The sequence below is a fragment of the Narcine bancroftii genome, chromosome 3, assembly GCF_036971445.1.
Source record: "Narcine bancroftii isolate sNarBan1 chromosome 3, sNarBan1.hap1, whole genome shotgun sequence".
Classification (NCBI taxonomy): Eukaryota; Metazoa; Chordata; class Chondrichthyes; order Torpediniformes; family Narcinidae; genus Narcine; species Narcine bancroftii.
In genome coordinates this window covers 135,780,775-135,796,365 of record NC_091471.1, presented here as the reverse complement: position 1 = coordinate 135,796,365, position 15,591 = coordinate 135,780,775, and the positions used below count along the sequence as shown (strand labels likewise).

Genomic DNA, 15,591 nt, shown 5'->3' with positions numbered 1-15,591 from the left:
ACATATTGCAACTCTATAAATCTCTGCTAAGATCACACTTAGAGTATTGTGTTCAGTTCTGCTCACCTCATTATAGGAAGGATGTGGAAGCTAGGAGAGGATGCATAGGCAAGGTTAGCAGAGCTGGGACTTTTCATTTTGAAGCAAAGAAGGATAAGAGGAGATTTAATAGATTTACAAGATTCTGAAACATAAAGATAAGGTAGACAGCCCATGCCTTTTGCTGGGTGATATTCAGCAAATAATTAGGTCTATCATTTCTTGAATCTACATCTTGAAAGAAATTTTGCATGGTCAGAAGACATCTGTACAAAATGAAGGGAGGTATGTTTAAAGAAGACATCTGGGGTGTTTTTTTTTACACGGAGGGGTGTGGGTGCCTGGAATGACTTTCTAGGGGTGGTGGAGGAGGCTGAAATATTAGGGACATTTAAGAAACTCACACATTTGTAAAAATTATTTTACAAAAACTCAAAAGCATACATGTTATTGACCATGCAAAATTTCTTTGAAAATGTAGATTCAAGAAGTGATAGCCCTGGTTATTTACCACTTACTGTGCACTGAGTTCCAAAGGGGAGTCTGAACCATCATGAATGTAATTTATCAGTCCTGATAATTTCAGAGATTCTGCGGGACAGGATTGACTTGCATTTGAAAATACAAGGGCAGATCAGGAATACTCAGCATGACCTTGTGAATGGAAAATTATGAACATGAATGTGTTTGAGCTTTTTGAAGAGGTGATCATGAAGAATGATGAGGGTAAGGTGGGAGAGATTGTCCACATGGATTTTAGCAAGGCTTTTGCATGGTAGGCTGGTCCACAAGGTCAGATCACATGGGATTCTGGATAAACAGGCAATTGGATGGTAGGAGTCAAAGGGTGATAGTGAAAGGTAGTTATTTAAATTAGAGATCTATGACTAGTATTGCACCATAGAGGATGATGCTGAGTCCACTGATGTTTGTTATCTATATTAAAAACTTTTCTTTGGCTTGGCTTCGCGGACGAAGATTTAAGGAGGGGGTAAAAGTCCACGTCAGCTGCAGGCTCGTTTGTGGCTGACAAGTCCGATGCGGGACAGGCAGACACGGTTGCAGCGGCTGCAGGGGAAAATTGGCTGGTTGGTGTTGGGTGTTGGGTTTTTCCTCCTTTGCCTTTTGTCAGTGAGGTGGGCTCTGCGGTCTTCTTCAAAGGAGGTTGCTGCCCGCCAAACTGTGAGGCGCCAAGATGCACGGTTTGAGGCGATATCAGCCCACTGGCGGTGGTCAATGTGGCAGGCACCAAGAGATTTCTTTAGGCAGTCCTTGTACCTGTTCTTTGGTGCACCTCTGTCACGGTGGCCAGAGGAGAGCTCGCCATATAACACAATCTTGGGAAGGCGATGGTCCTCCATTCTGGAGACGTGACCCATCCAGCGCAGCTGGATCTTCAGCAGCGTGGACTCGATGCTGTCGACCTCTGCCATCTCGAGTACTTTGACGTTAGGGATGAAAGCGCTCCAATGGATGTTGAGGATGGAGCGGAGACAATGCTGGTGGAAGTGTTCTAGGAGCCGTAGGTGATGCCGGTAGAGGACCCATGATTCGGAGCCGAACAGGAGTGTGGGTATGACAATGGCTCTGTATACGCTTATCTTTGTGAGGTTTTTCAGTTGGTTGTTTTTCCAGACTCTTTTGTGTAGTCTTCCAAAGGCGCTATTTGCCTTGGCGAGTCTGTTGTCTATCTCATTGTCGAAACCAGTTTACCTATCTCGGCTGCACCATTAAAAACTGGATGCCAATGTTGTTTACATTATGAGTAACTTTGTGAATGACTCACAAATTGGTGGTCTAGTAGGCAAAGAAGGTTATCTCAGGTTACAAAAGAATCTAGCTGACCTGGGAAAGTTGGCAAATGGAACTTAATTGCAAGTTGTTGCATTTTTGGAAGATAAACAAGGGCAGTAAATGGTAGGGCCCTGGGCAGTTTGCGTTACAGAGGAATTGTTCCGTGAAAATGAAAATCATGAAGACAACATGGTGAAGAATTTGTCTGGCAAGCTTTCCTTCTTTGGTCCGAGCAGCAAGTACAGGAGTTGCAATCTAATGTTAAAACTGTAAACACATGAAAATGCTGCAGGAACTCAGCTGCTCTCCCAGAGGCCACCCTTTTCAATTCTCCATCCCATTCCCTTACTGATATGTCTATCCATGGTCTCATGTACTGTCAGACTGAGGCCACCCGTAAATTGGAGGAACAACACCTCATCTTCCTACTGGGCACCTTCTAACCAGATGGCATTAACGTCAACTTCTCTGGTTTTCATTTAAACCACACAGCCCCTGTATCCACTGTTGTCTCTTCATTCTGTCTCCTTTCGCACAGACATGATCAATTCTAGCTAGTCACTTTCATATTCAATTAGCACCTTTTGTTGGTCTGGATTCCTCCCCCATTGTTTGAATTCTGAGACTTTCTGATATATCCTGCTTCTGCCTTTTCTGATTTTTCCGTGAAGAAGGGCTCAGGCCCGAAACATTGGCAATATATCTTTGTCTTCTACAGATGCTGAAAAGACAAGCTGAGTTCCTCCAATATTTCAGTGTGTTTACCACGATCTCAGCATCTGCAGCCTACTGTATTTCACTAATGTTACAACTGTACCAAGCATTGGTGAGACTATGTATTGAGTATTATCCACAATTATGGTCACACAGCTACAAGAATGATATAATTTAGTTGAAAAGCATGCACAAATGTTTCACAAGCATCCAGTAGGCTTGGTTATAAGGAGATACTGGGACATTTCTCGCTGGAGCATAGGAGGCTTAGAAAGTCGTTACAGAGCTTTATAAAATTATGAGGGGCATAGATCAGGTAAATAGTCATTGTCTTTTTCTGAGAGAGCCTAAACTAGAGGACATAGATTTAAGGATGAAGGGAAAATTTTAAAAGGGACACACTTTCATCCAGAGAGTAGTGCCTACATGAAATGAGATGCCATAAGAAGCGATAAATGTGGGTTCCAGTGTAAAATTTAAAAGATGTTTAGATAGGTTTATTTTTAGGAAAGGTTTAGCGAGAGAAAGGCTAAATTCAGGAAAATGGAACTTATTTAACTTGTTTCCATGCTGACTCTTTGACTATAGCACATTCAAGAAGCCCGGAATCTCCTTAACTGTTCACTCCATCCCATGGTTTCTGCTTTTGAAGAAGGACATGCTCATTTTCCTTCAAGTAGACAGTCATTCCCCTAATGTTGGGTGGGCAGTAACATAGGATATGTGGCATAGATGGGCAATAACCAGACGATCCAGAAGCGTGGACATGTGAGGGGATATTGGGCTAAGCTATCCAGGTGAGAGTGAACAGGTCCCGTTCTGTCTGCAGAGGTTCACAGATCTCTTCGTCACTGACTGAGAGAACCACAATCGCTGGATACACTGGAGAGATTTGGAGATATGAATAAGAATAATCAACATTTTGGGTTGAAACATTCCCATTCTTTTTCTCCCACTAATGCTGCTCACCTTGCTGAGTTCCACCAACTGATTGAGTTTGGCTTCAGGTTCCAGCATCTGGAGTCTCCTGTGTGTCGCCATAAATATGAACTGAGTTTGGTGGAAGTGGGTTATTTTCTAATGGAATTCCGTTTTATCTCTTTCTGATGTCTGCTCGTGCTCTAGTTTCACAGTGATCCCAATGATATGACCATGGAGACACTGATGGCAAAAAATGTAATAAGTGGAGAGATGCACTTTACCCCAAAGTCTTCTGACAGCCTGAGGGAGCTTTCCTTCCTCAAAGCAGAAATAAAGGCTGAGTTAAACACTGCAACCAAGTGAAAAAGCAGTACTAAATATAGTTCTCTCTGTGGCCCATGACATCGAAAGACTCAGCCTGCTGAGTCCACTCCATTATTCTATCATGAACTGATCCATTCTCCCACTCTGCCCCATTCTCCTGTCTTCTCCCCATAACCTTTAACACACTGACTATTCTGATACCTATCAATCTCTTCCTTAAATTCCCCCAATGATTTGGCATCCATAGATGCCCATGGTGGCAAATTCCAGAGGTTCATCATGTAAAGAAATTCCTCCTCATCTTTCTTTTAAATGGGCGCCTTTAACTATTGAATTTGGGTACACTTGTCTAAGACTCTCCTACCATGGGAAATGCATAACTTTGCTATATCTACTCTGTTCAGACCTTTCAAAGTTAATAATGCCTCTGAGGTCCCCCTATTCCAAGGAATGTAGTCCAAGAGCTATCAAATGCTCTTATATCCTTTTCCTTGGAATGCAAACAATACATTCACCTTGTTCATCACCAACTCAAACTGAAGGTTAATATTCAAGGTATCCTGCATGAGGACTCCCATGTCTCTTTGCATCTCTGAATTTTTAATGTTCTCCCCATCCAAATAATAATCTGCCCTTTTATTCTTTTTACCAAAATGTATGACCATACACTTTCCAACACTGAATTTCATTTCCCACTTCTTTGCCAATTCCCCTAATCTAAGTCTCTCTGCAGCCATTTCCTTCTCACTACCTGCGCTCCCACCTGTCTTTGTATCATCTGAAAACTTAGCCACAAAGCCATTCATTCTGAAATCCAAGTCATTGACATACAATGTAAAAACAAATGGTTCCAATACTGACTCCTGCAGAACACTACTGGTAACCAGTAGCTAACCAGAATAGGATCCCTTTATCCCTGCTGATTAGCCAACTGTCTAGCCATGACAGTATCATTCCTGAATTTCCATGGGCTCTCATCTTGTTATGCAGCCTTATGTGCAGCACCTTGTCAAAAGTCTTTTGAAAGTCCAAATATACCACATTCATTACATGCCCTTTGTCTAGCCTGCTTGTGGTTTCCTTATAAAAATTGAGTAGATTTGTCAGGCAAGATTTTCCCTTAAGGAAACTTTGCTGACTTTGGCCTATCTTGTTAGGCACCTCCAGGTTCTCTGCAACCTCATCCTTGACAATCCCCCATCCATATATCTGTCCAAATTCTTCTTAAATGTTAAAATTGAGTCTGCATTCATTACTTCAGTTGGCAGCTTGTTCTACACCTCCAACACTCTTTGTGTGAAGAAGTTCCCCCAAATATTCCCCCTAAACTTTTCCCCTTTCACCCTTAACCCATGCACTCTGGCTTGTATCTCACCAACCTCCGCATAATTTTAAATATTTTTATAAAATCTCCCGCATCCTTCTATGCTCCAGGGAATAAAGTCCTAACCTTTCCCTGTAACTCAGTTCCTGAAATCGAAGCAACATCCTAGTAAATCTCTGCACTGCTTCAATCTTATTGATACCTTTCCTGTAGTTGGCTGACCAACACTGCACACAATACTCCAAATATGGCCTCATCAATGTCTAATACAACTTTACTCAATACTTAAATTTTTGAAGGCCAATATGCTAAAAAGATCTCTCTTTACAACTCTATCCACCTGTAATGCCACTTACAGGGAATTTTGTGTCTGTATTCCCAGATCCCTCTGTTCTACCACACTCCTCAGTGCCCTACCATTCACTGTGTATGTCCTTTCTTGGCTTATCCTTCCAAAATGCAACACCTCACAGTTGTCTGCATTAAACTCCATCTGCCATTTTTCAGCCCATTTTTCTAGCTGGTCCAGATCCCTCTGCAAGCTTTAAAAACCATTTTTGCTGTCCACAGCATCATCTGAAAACTTGATGATCCAATTTACCATAATATCGTCCAGATCATTGATATAAATAACAAACAACAATGGTCCTAGCATTGATTGCTGAGCCCTACAACTAGTCACAGGCCTCCAGACCGAGAAGCAATCGTCCAGCACTATTCTCTGGCTTCTCCCATCCAGCCAATGTCGAAGCCAGTTTATTATATCACCAAGAATACCTAGCGTCTGAATTTTCCTGACTAACCTCCCTTGTGGGACCTTGTCAAAATCATTACTGAAGTTTGTGTAGACAACATCTACAGCCTTTCCTTTGTTAAATTTCCTGGTTACCATTTTGAAAAACTCTATAAGATTGAAACCATGCCAGAATCTATTGATTTTTGGAAGATCATTACCAATTTCTCCACAATATCTATTGCTACTTCTTTCAGAACCTGAGGGTGCATTCCATCTGGTCCAGGAATCTTAGACCAGCCATTTCCTTGGGATCCCGCACCAACTTGGTTTTCCCAATCAATCTGCATATTGAAATCCCCAATGACTATTGTAACATTGCCCTTTTTGGATGTATTCACCATCTCCCTCTGTAGCTTGCACACTTTATCCTATCTCCTGCTTGGAGGCTTGTATGTAACTCCTATCAGGGACTTTTTACATTTTTGGTTTCTTAATTCTACTCACAGGAACTTTATATCTTCTGATCCAATATCTCCACTCCCCAAATATTAAATCTTATTTTTAACCAGCAGAATTGTCCACCCCTCTGCCTACCTTCCATTACACTGTATTTCCACGGATATTTAATTCCCAGATATTGTCTTCTTAGAGCCATGAAACAATGATTGCCACAACGTCATACCTATCAACTTCTAGCCAAGCTAACAGATCATCAACCTTATTTTTCTTAATTTTTAAAATTAAATTTAGACATAAAGCACAGATTCAGGGCCTTCTGGCCCATTAGCCCATTCCAACCAAATATTCAAATTACCCTACGACCCCTGTATTTTGTGAAGGGTGGGAGGAAACTGGAGCACCTGAAAGAAAACTCATGTAGACTTGGAGAGAACATACAAACTCCTTACAAACAGCACCAGATTCTGGCGCTGTAATAGCATTGCGCTAACTGCTGCACTATAGATAATTATCACTTATACTGCGGCCATTTAAATACAAGAGCTTCAGTGAAGCATTCACCATCCTTTTCAATTTTCTTCTAAAGTACACTGCTAAATGCTTAATCTTATGCTTGCAATTTTGCCCTCACTGAACTTTCTAAGAGAACATAACATAGCTACAGTCGCAAAACTCTAAATAAATGCCGCACAATGGGTAATGTGTCTCCATGCAAGTCTCATGTGTCAAATTGGTGCATGTTGAAATTTTGCAAGCTGCAAGATTTCTCCAGAATCACCCAGCTGAAGCAATTCACAAAGCACAGCAAATCATATAACTGTACAATCTACTTTCAAGGCTATTGAAGTTCAATTAATGTTGGATATATTTTTGACCTAATTTCTCCAATCTTTGTGTTCATTTGGATATTTTCTGATTAAATATGGTGCTTAGTGAAAACACCATATTAATTCCGTTGGTTATCACAATGTACAAAGAATTGATGGCCATTTAATCAAAACTAGCACTTCTTATGCAGTGCACTCACTTCCTTGGTCAACTTTAGGATAGACATATGGATTCATTCAGGACTGAAGCTTTGGAAATACACTAATGAGGATGGCCATTGGGAATGCAAGTTATTTACACTCTTTGGGAAAGGTGGAAGTATTGCAGACCATAATGACAAATGTACCTGTCACCTTTATGACGCATTTGCAACAGCGCATTATTTGACATTTAAAAGCTGTTTAAGAATGAGCAACATTACAAAAATAGCTGAAGGAAATGTTGATCTTACCAACTGCTGGAAATGCCTTGTTGATATTACAAGAGTTGTTCATGTAGACAACAAAACCTCACCCTGCTTCAGCACAGCCTGATGCAAGTCCTAACTGATCTAGTGCTAGCTGATGACTGCCTCCTTTTATCCTCAGGCACACATACCATATAATTGTGCACTCAAGAACAACAATAGCCACAAAGAAATACAATAAAATATGAAAAAAACGTAAAAACATTTTAAACATCACGAAAATTACATTCCAAAGGCTATTAATATCCTTTTTTTTACTTTCTTGCTGCATTCTGAAATGAGAGAAAAAAAACATGAAGACTTTGTGTAGAAACATTAGTTGGTGCTCACTTAATTGTATTTTTCCTTATTGCTTCAAGATCAGGAAATGGGCACAACTGCAGCAATGAAAAGAAATTGGCACAAGACTCCCTTTCTCAGATTTCCACCCCCCCCCCCTCTATTTTAGTTCTCTCACCACACACGATGAAGCAATTGGCCTTCCAATAATATCTAGGCACTAAATGTCAACTAAGCTCAAGCCAAACACAGATGTGAATAAACTCCAGCCCAAGTAGCATTGGCTGGGCTTCAGTTAACCATCTATTTTTCAGGAAAGACAGGGTTAATAGGTAATTTAGTAAATGGGAAAATCAAACAAAAAAATTTGCAAAATATCAGCTGTAACATATATATGAAATAAAGTACAGACTTAAACATTTTCAATTAGGTCCCAGCAACAGGTTTAAAAAAACTGTATTGATATTTAATTTTTTCCACTTTAGAAGGTCATTTACAGACAATTGAGCATTCCATGTGTCAATCAATTCTGGCATCTGGTCTAGATAAAGTAAGACTGGGGATTTTAAAATTTTCCTTCTATAGTTTATATGAGGAATTATCTAATTGAGTACGATAGCAGCAAAATTTCTCAAAATCCATGACTGAAATAAACCACAGTCTCTGTGTTGCCCGAGGTAGTAGCATTTGAAGGCAATGGAAAAACAAGATCTCAACATAAATAATAACATGGCTTGCTAAATTTGAATCTTGGATATAATTAGCAAACAAAGAACTGCTGGAGGAACTCAGCATCCATGAATAGAAAAGGTCAGTCAACACTTTGGGTCTCAATAAAGGATCCATTTCTACCATCGATGTTCACTGACCTATTGAGTTCCTCCATTTTATGTGTGGCTCTGCAGTCTTTCTTTGTATTTCTCTTAGATACAATAATGTTGACTTAAAATAATATGATATACCTACAAACTTAAGGCTTTAAAAAAAGATCTGATGCTAAAGTAGAAAAATGAAAATGTGTGTTAAGAGAAATTATCAATTTTCCTGATGTAGAGAAAGAAACTTCTAACATAGATTTCTAACATATGGTTTCTTCTAACATTGGTTAACTATTTCTTTTTTCCTACACATATAAAACTCAAATTTAAACAAGATAAACGATGTGGTTGAACCTCTCACCACCGACATTCTCTTTGATTTTACTGGCAAATTTAAGCTTGTTCCTCAGCTTTGATTGTTCCGGACTTCTCAGGAGTTATTGATTGTTTGTGACATAGCCAATGTAGATTATTGAGCCATATTACCTTTCCTTGGAATGGAAATAGATATGTGTTAGTTAAAGCAAAAAATGCATCTCAAATGTAATTCCAGAATGATCTCCAGAGTGCTGGAGTCTCCAGTATAACTCTTCATAAACACTTCAGGCTATAATTAACAAATATTAAACTGATCTAAAATTGGATATGCATTCAAGGAACCCAAGTGAAACACATTTGAGTTAATTTGGATTCCAATTTCAGTTTGCTTTTAATTGCTGATGGCAAAAAAAAACAAGGGAATGACTCATGTGTACTGAAAAAAGTAGAAATATACCTATGATCTGTTTATTTAAATAACTATCTAAAAATTGGATTATACAACATTGTATTTATGATTGAAAATTGATGTTCTTTGAAGTTAATCATAAGGATTAAGAAGTCAGTTATGAGAAGCTCTTTTAGACTGATGAATTGCATTGTATTATTGTATTTAAAACTATTTTTATAGCACTCCACATGGCAGTTTTATTATTTAATGAGCTACTCAGCCACATGACATACTGTTGCAGGCTGTGCATTGAGCTGCCTGGATATAGTACCAATTTCTGTGGGAAATTGGTAAGTTGTGGGAAAAGATATCTCACGACCAACTCTATGTATTTGGAGAGTTCAAATTTATTTTTTGACATATTTCACCCTGCACTCTACAGATTGGGTAAGGGGCACGCCCCTCCTCCTTGGCCTTGGATTTCAGTCTATGATGTGGCAAGTGCCACAGGCTGTCTTTCACACCAGAAGCCCACTGGAAGTGAAATTCTGGCAAATAAAACTTTTTCTTTGTGAATATTTTATTTATCATTTGTATCAATACAAAATGAATAATTCAGTAATATAGTAATTATCATAAGTCATACACAATGATACAAAAATAATTTATTTTTTCTCCCCAACCACCCTCCCCCCAAAAGAAAGAAGAAAGGAAAGAAAGAGAAAAGAACATCTACTTCTACGTATATAATATTGTTAGCAGATATACTATTGATCATTTTTATAGCTTCGAATTAAGAGGGGAGGGTGAAATGGAGAAGGTGAATGGAATTTTATTCATAAAATCCATATATGGTTTCCAAATTTTATAAAAATTTTCAACTCAATTTCTTCAACTCTATGTAATTTTGCATTTCAATATGGCAAATAAAACTTGTAGTACTTTCCAGAGAGCTGTTGGGTGCTTTGTCCTCCAGAACCTCATAGCCAAGAACATTCAATCTTGGGCTGAGACTTTGCAACAGCTGCTATAGTAGGATGATATTAACAAATGGCCAGGAAATGGGCTGTCTCAAGATGTGCTGTCAAGTCCAAACTAATTAAGGCATTGTATTTATTCCAGCTACGTAGTAATGATGTGCACTATTGTTTATATTGTTTATGGAAAATTGAAATCATTTTATACCACTTTCGAATATAGGTTTATTTGCAGAATCATCCCTGTTTCATAACATCCAGTAAAATAGCCTATTAATCTAATCTATTCACCCACATGGTTATCATACTGGGTACAAGATGCAGCTACATCTAAAGCTACTTGATTTTCCTTTTTATCTGGGCAATTTTGCAAATCGTCTTTTTTGAATTTATGTGATGACAGCCAATATGTGCACAGTCTTTCAAATATGATCATACCTGAATGTCCTTAATATCTGCTTGCATCAGTTTGAAAGAGAAAAATGAAGGGAATGGCCATTGCTCAGTAAATATAGTTTCAGTCACTAGTAGAAAAAAAATGAGTGTTATAAAATGTTTTTCATATGACAAATCAAAGCAATCTAATTTTATTGATGGTGGCAGGTTTTTAAAAATAGGCTTAATGGTGTAAATACCCTCATAACTGAGGATCACCTCAGCCAATCTTCGACCTAATTCACAGATGTTCACTATCAGGATTGTGGTCTTAAAGAGTTGTAGTTCTTTTACTAATCAGTACCAGCAGATTTTAAATGTGTAAGACAATTTCAATATGAAACCTGCAAGTAAATGGAAAGTCAGATCAAACACTTCAGATCTCTTCCCAATTCCACAACAGCCTTTAAAAAAATTACATAATAGCACAAAAATATTTGATCTCCATTCAGATTGTTTTTATTATGAGTGATACAGATAAACAATTGAAATAGTTCAAAGGGCTATTCTTGCTGCTTTGCTTCAATCATGTAGGATTCACATTTCAGGTTCAATGGATCAATGTCACACTGGGTGGCGTTAGCTTTGATTCTTTTTAAAATTTAAACATACGGCACAGTAACAGGCTATTTCGGCCCAATGAGTCCATGTCACCCAATTTATACCCCATTAACCCACACTCCTGATATGTTTTGAACAGTGGGAGGCCCCTGGGGAAAATTCAAACAGACATGGGAAGAACATACAAACTCCTTACAGACAGTGCAGAATTTGAACCCAGGTCCAGTCCCAATCGCTGGTGCTACAGTAACCGTGCCACTCAGAGTTATCTGACATTTCACTATAATCGCTCTGGAAAACAATTGGAATCCCCTGTAAAAATCCACAGATGAACTTGAATGATGTTTCACAAAGGTTCATTGATTTTCCAACAAAGATAAATTGGGAGACTGGGCCAATCACATTGAAGTTCCTGACATTTAGATTTTGTAAATTTGCATCTTACTGAACATTTTTCTAATTTGTTCCAGTTTTCATTTCAGGTCTCTATAGAGCATTCAGTAACAGTGTTTAAAAGTCTGGCTTCTCTCCATTGGGACTACAACTTCATCAAGTTACAACATGCCTTAAAATTTTATGTGATAAATTGGGAGTTTATTGTCCCTTGATAATGATAACATTAAACAATAGTATAATTAGGAGTGGGCTAATTATTCCAGAGTATTTTTATTCTCACTGCTCAGTACAAAGTTGATTTAAAATACTTTGTGGGATTTTTATTATTTGATGTAATCATCGTACCCCTAGTAAACTGAAATCTTCAACCATCAGATGCACAAAAGTTCACTCACATGTTTGACATTGCCTCAATCTCAAAATTGTTTCAAATTTTCTCCTTGCTTCACTGATATTGTTTCTGCCAATACATCCTTTGGGATTTATGCTGGTAATATTATTTAATGAAAGATTGGTGTTTATTTTTTAGAATTTCATTTCCTTTTTAACTTGATTTTTTTGTCATAAACTTGGTATTTCTATTTTAGCTACGGGCTTGATTCCTGCACCTTGACAACTGTGCTGATAATTCTTATTTATTTTCTTCACCTCATACTGGTAAGTAGCTTTATTACCACTGTTTTACAGAGGTGAAAAGTTATGCATGTTTTAAAACTAAGTTTCTATCTCACGACTCCCGAGTATGTAATCGTATTAGAATGCAAGTGTTATTAGGGTGGAATTGAAAAGTCCTTTGGATCATACAAAAACATTTTTTTGAAATAGTAAGAGACTGCAATCACGTTTCAGCTCCATTCATGAAACAGTGATTGTGGATACAATTTGGTACATGGAATTAACAGCAACATTTAATTCAGAATTTTGTTACATCTAAAGACAATATTTGTTGTAAAGTTTAATTTTGTGCTGCAAAAATCTCATTGGCACAGAAACACAAAAGAAAACATAATATCAGGACACAGCAGTTAACTAGAAGTCATGAAGAAGAGTTAATACAACAAGTTGGTCCAATCCCAGATATTGCAGGTGTTGTGCAGATGGACTCATTACTTGAGAAAATATGAAGATTGTCTTTCGATAAGTACCTCCAGCATCATAGAAACCCATAGGAAATTAAAATCAAAGTTACTGCCCCTGAAAAGAAAACAGAACAATCAACGGATCAGGTAGCATCTAGAAGCAAACCAATCCATTAAATCCTACACATGAGAGGAAATGTGTAGTGACAAAACTTTCCATCCTCTTAAAAGCATCCATTAAGATCCTCCAATAAATAAAATGCTGGAGAAACACAGGAGGTCACACAGCATCCAGAGGAAGTAAAGGTATATAACCAACATTTTGGGCCTGGACCCTTTATCAAAGTATGTACAGAAAGCAGGCTAAAATGGGAGGGGGGGGGGGTGGGAAACAAGGGGAAACTGGAGAAGTTGATATCTGGTTGGAATGTGTCCAGAGGGAATGTTAGGTGTTCCTACAGTTTTGTGGCTGGCCTCGGTTTGGCAGTGTATGAGGCCATGGATAGACATGTCAGCATGTGGATGGGTGTGGAATTTAAAATGATTGGCCACTGGGAGGTCATTGCTATTGTAGTGGACAGAGCAAAGGTGTTGAACGAAACAACTTCCCAGACCGCATCCAATTTCTCCAATGTAGTGTAGGTAACAATGGGAGCACTGCATACAGTAGATAGCCCCTGCCTCACCTGGAAGGACTGTTTGGGGCATGAATGGTTGCATGGGAGAAGGTATGGACACAAGTGTAGCATTTCCTGCAGTAACAGGGTAGGTACCGGGGGGGGGGTGGGGGGGGGGGCACTTAGTGGGAAGTGATGAGTGAATGAGAGAATCACGAATGGAGCAGTCTCTGCGGAAAGCCGGGGGTGGGTGTGGGGTGAAATGAAAGGTAAATGTGTCAAGTCAAGTTTATTGTCATCTAATTGTACAAGTACAACCCAACAAAACAGCGTTCTCCAGTCCTCAGTGAAAAAGAAAGGAGCCTTCCAACCAGACATAACACATATACTGACAAACATTATGCAGGACAAGTATTTCATCCATACCAATAAAAAATAAATTTTGTTTCATGAATATAGAGTCTTCAGTGGATAGTGAGACCAATTCCTTTGGTCATTCAGTATTCTCACTGCCCATGAGAAGAAGCTGTTCCTCTGCCTGGTGGTGTTGTTTCTGATATGCCTATATATCTTCACTGATGTGGTCGTTCCTGGTCCTCCTGAAGTCCATGATCATCCCCTTTGTCTGGTCTACATTGAGACACAGGTTGTTACTCTCACACCATTTCACGAGATTTTCCACCTTTTCTCTGTAGTGTGACTGATGGTTGTTGCTGATGAGGCCATGTTGTGGTCTAAAATGATGCTGTTGTGACACCTGCAAACTTGATCACACTATTGGAGCTGGATCTGATGATGAAGTCATGGGTCAGTACCATGAACAGGAGTGGGCTGAGCACACAGCCCTGAGATGCGCCAGTGCTCAGTGTGACAGTGCTTAATGTTCTACTATCGGCCTGGACAGACTGTGGTCTTTCCATTAGGAAGTCCAGGATCCAGTTACAGAGAATGGTGTTGAGCCCCAGTGAGGACAGTTTCTCCACCAGCTTCATGGAATGATCGTATTAAATGCTGAACCAAAGTCAATGAAGAGCAGAGTGGTGTATGGTGGTGAGATCACATCATAAGTAGTGGAATTTGTGGAGGATAATATGTTGGATGCAGATGCTGGTGGGACAATGTATGAGGACAAGGGAAATTCTGTCCTTGTTGTGTCTAAGAGTAGAGGAGGCCAGAGCTGATGTGTGGGGAATAGAAGATATGTGGGTAAGGGCTGAATTGATGGCAGTAGAGGGGAAGCCACATTTTTTGAATAAAGATCACATCTTGGATGTTCCAGAATGGAGGATCTCATCCTGAGAGTAGAATTAATGGAGATGAAGGAACTGAGAGAAAGGAATAGAATCCTTAGATAGGATTGGGTGTGAAGTGCTGTAGTCAAGGTAACTGTGGGAGTTGGTGGGTTTGTACAAAATGACTGAAGAGAATTTGTCTTCCAAGATGGAGGCAGAGAGATCAAGAAAGGGGAGAGTGTTGTCAGAGATGAACCAAGTAAATTTGAGGTTAGGGTAAAAGTTAGCAACAAACTGAATAAAGTTGAAGAGCTCATCATGGATGCATGAGACAGCACCAAAGTTGTCATTGAAATAGAGTTGAAGAGCCTTGCCTGTGCACGTTTGTACTATGGATTCTTTCTTTGGCTTGGCTTCGCGGAAGCAGATTTATGGAGGGGTAGTGTCCACGTCAGCTGCAGGCTTGTTTGTGGCTGACAAGTCTGATGCAGAACAGGCAGACACGGTTGCAGCGGTTGCAGGGGAAAATTGGTGGGTTGGGGTTGGGTGTTGGGTTTTTCCTCCTTTGTCTTTTGTCAGTGAGGTGGGCTCTGCTGTCTTCTTCAAAGGAGGTTGCTGCCCGCCAAACTGTGAAGCGCCAAGATGCACGGTTTGAGGCGATATCAGCCCACTGGTGGTGGTCAATGTGGCAGACACCAAGAGATTTCTTTAGGCAGTCCTTGTACCTCTTCTTTGGTGCACCTCTGTCACGGTGGCCAGTGGAGAACTCACCATATAACACAATCTTGGGAAGGCGATGGACCTCCATTCTGGAGACGTGACCTACCCAGCGCAGTTGGATCTTCAGCAGCGTGGATTTAATGCTGTCGGCCTCTGCCATCTC

At 39.6% G+C, this 15,591-nt stretch overlaps 1 long non-coding RNA gene across 2 annotated transcripts in view; it reads left to right on the top strand.

Annotated features, from left to right (window-relative positions):
* LOC138756239 (uncharacterized) overlaps nucleotides 1-15,591 on the top strand; it is a 74,634-nt gene that overhangs the window by 53,594 nt on the left and 5,449 nt on the right. For both annotated transcript variants that reach the window (XR_011352894.1, XR_011352893.1), the window contains exon 3: nucleotides 12,368-12,437. This is a non-coding gene — a long non-coding RNA (uncharacterized lncRNA). The remainder of the gene's footprint in view (nucleotides 1-12,367; nucleotides 12,438-15,591) is intronic.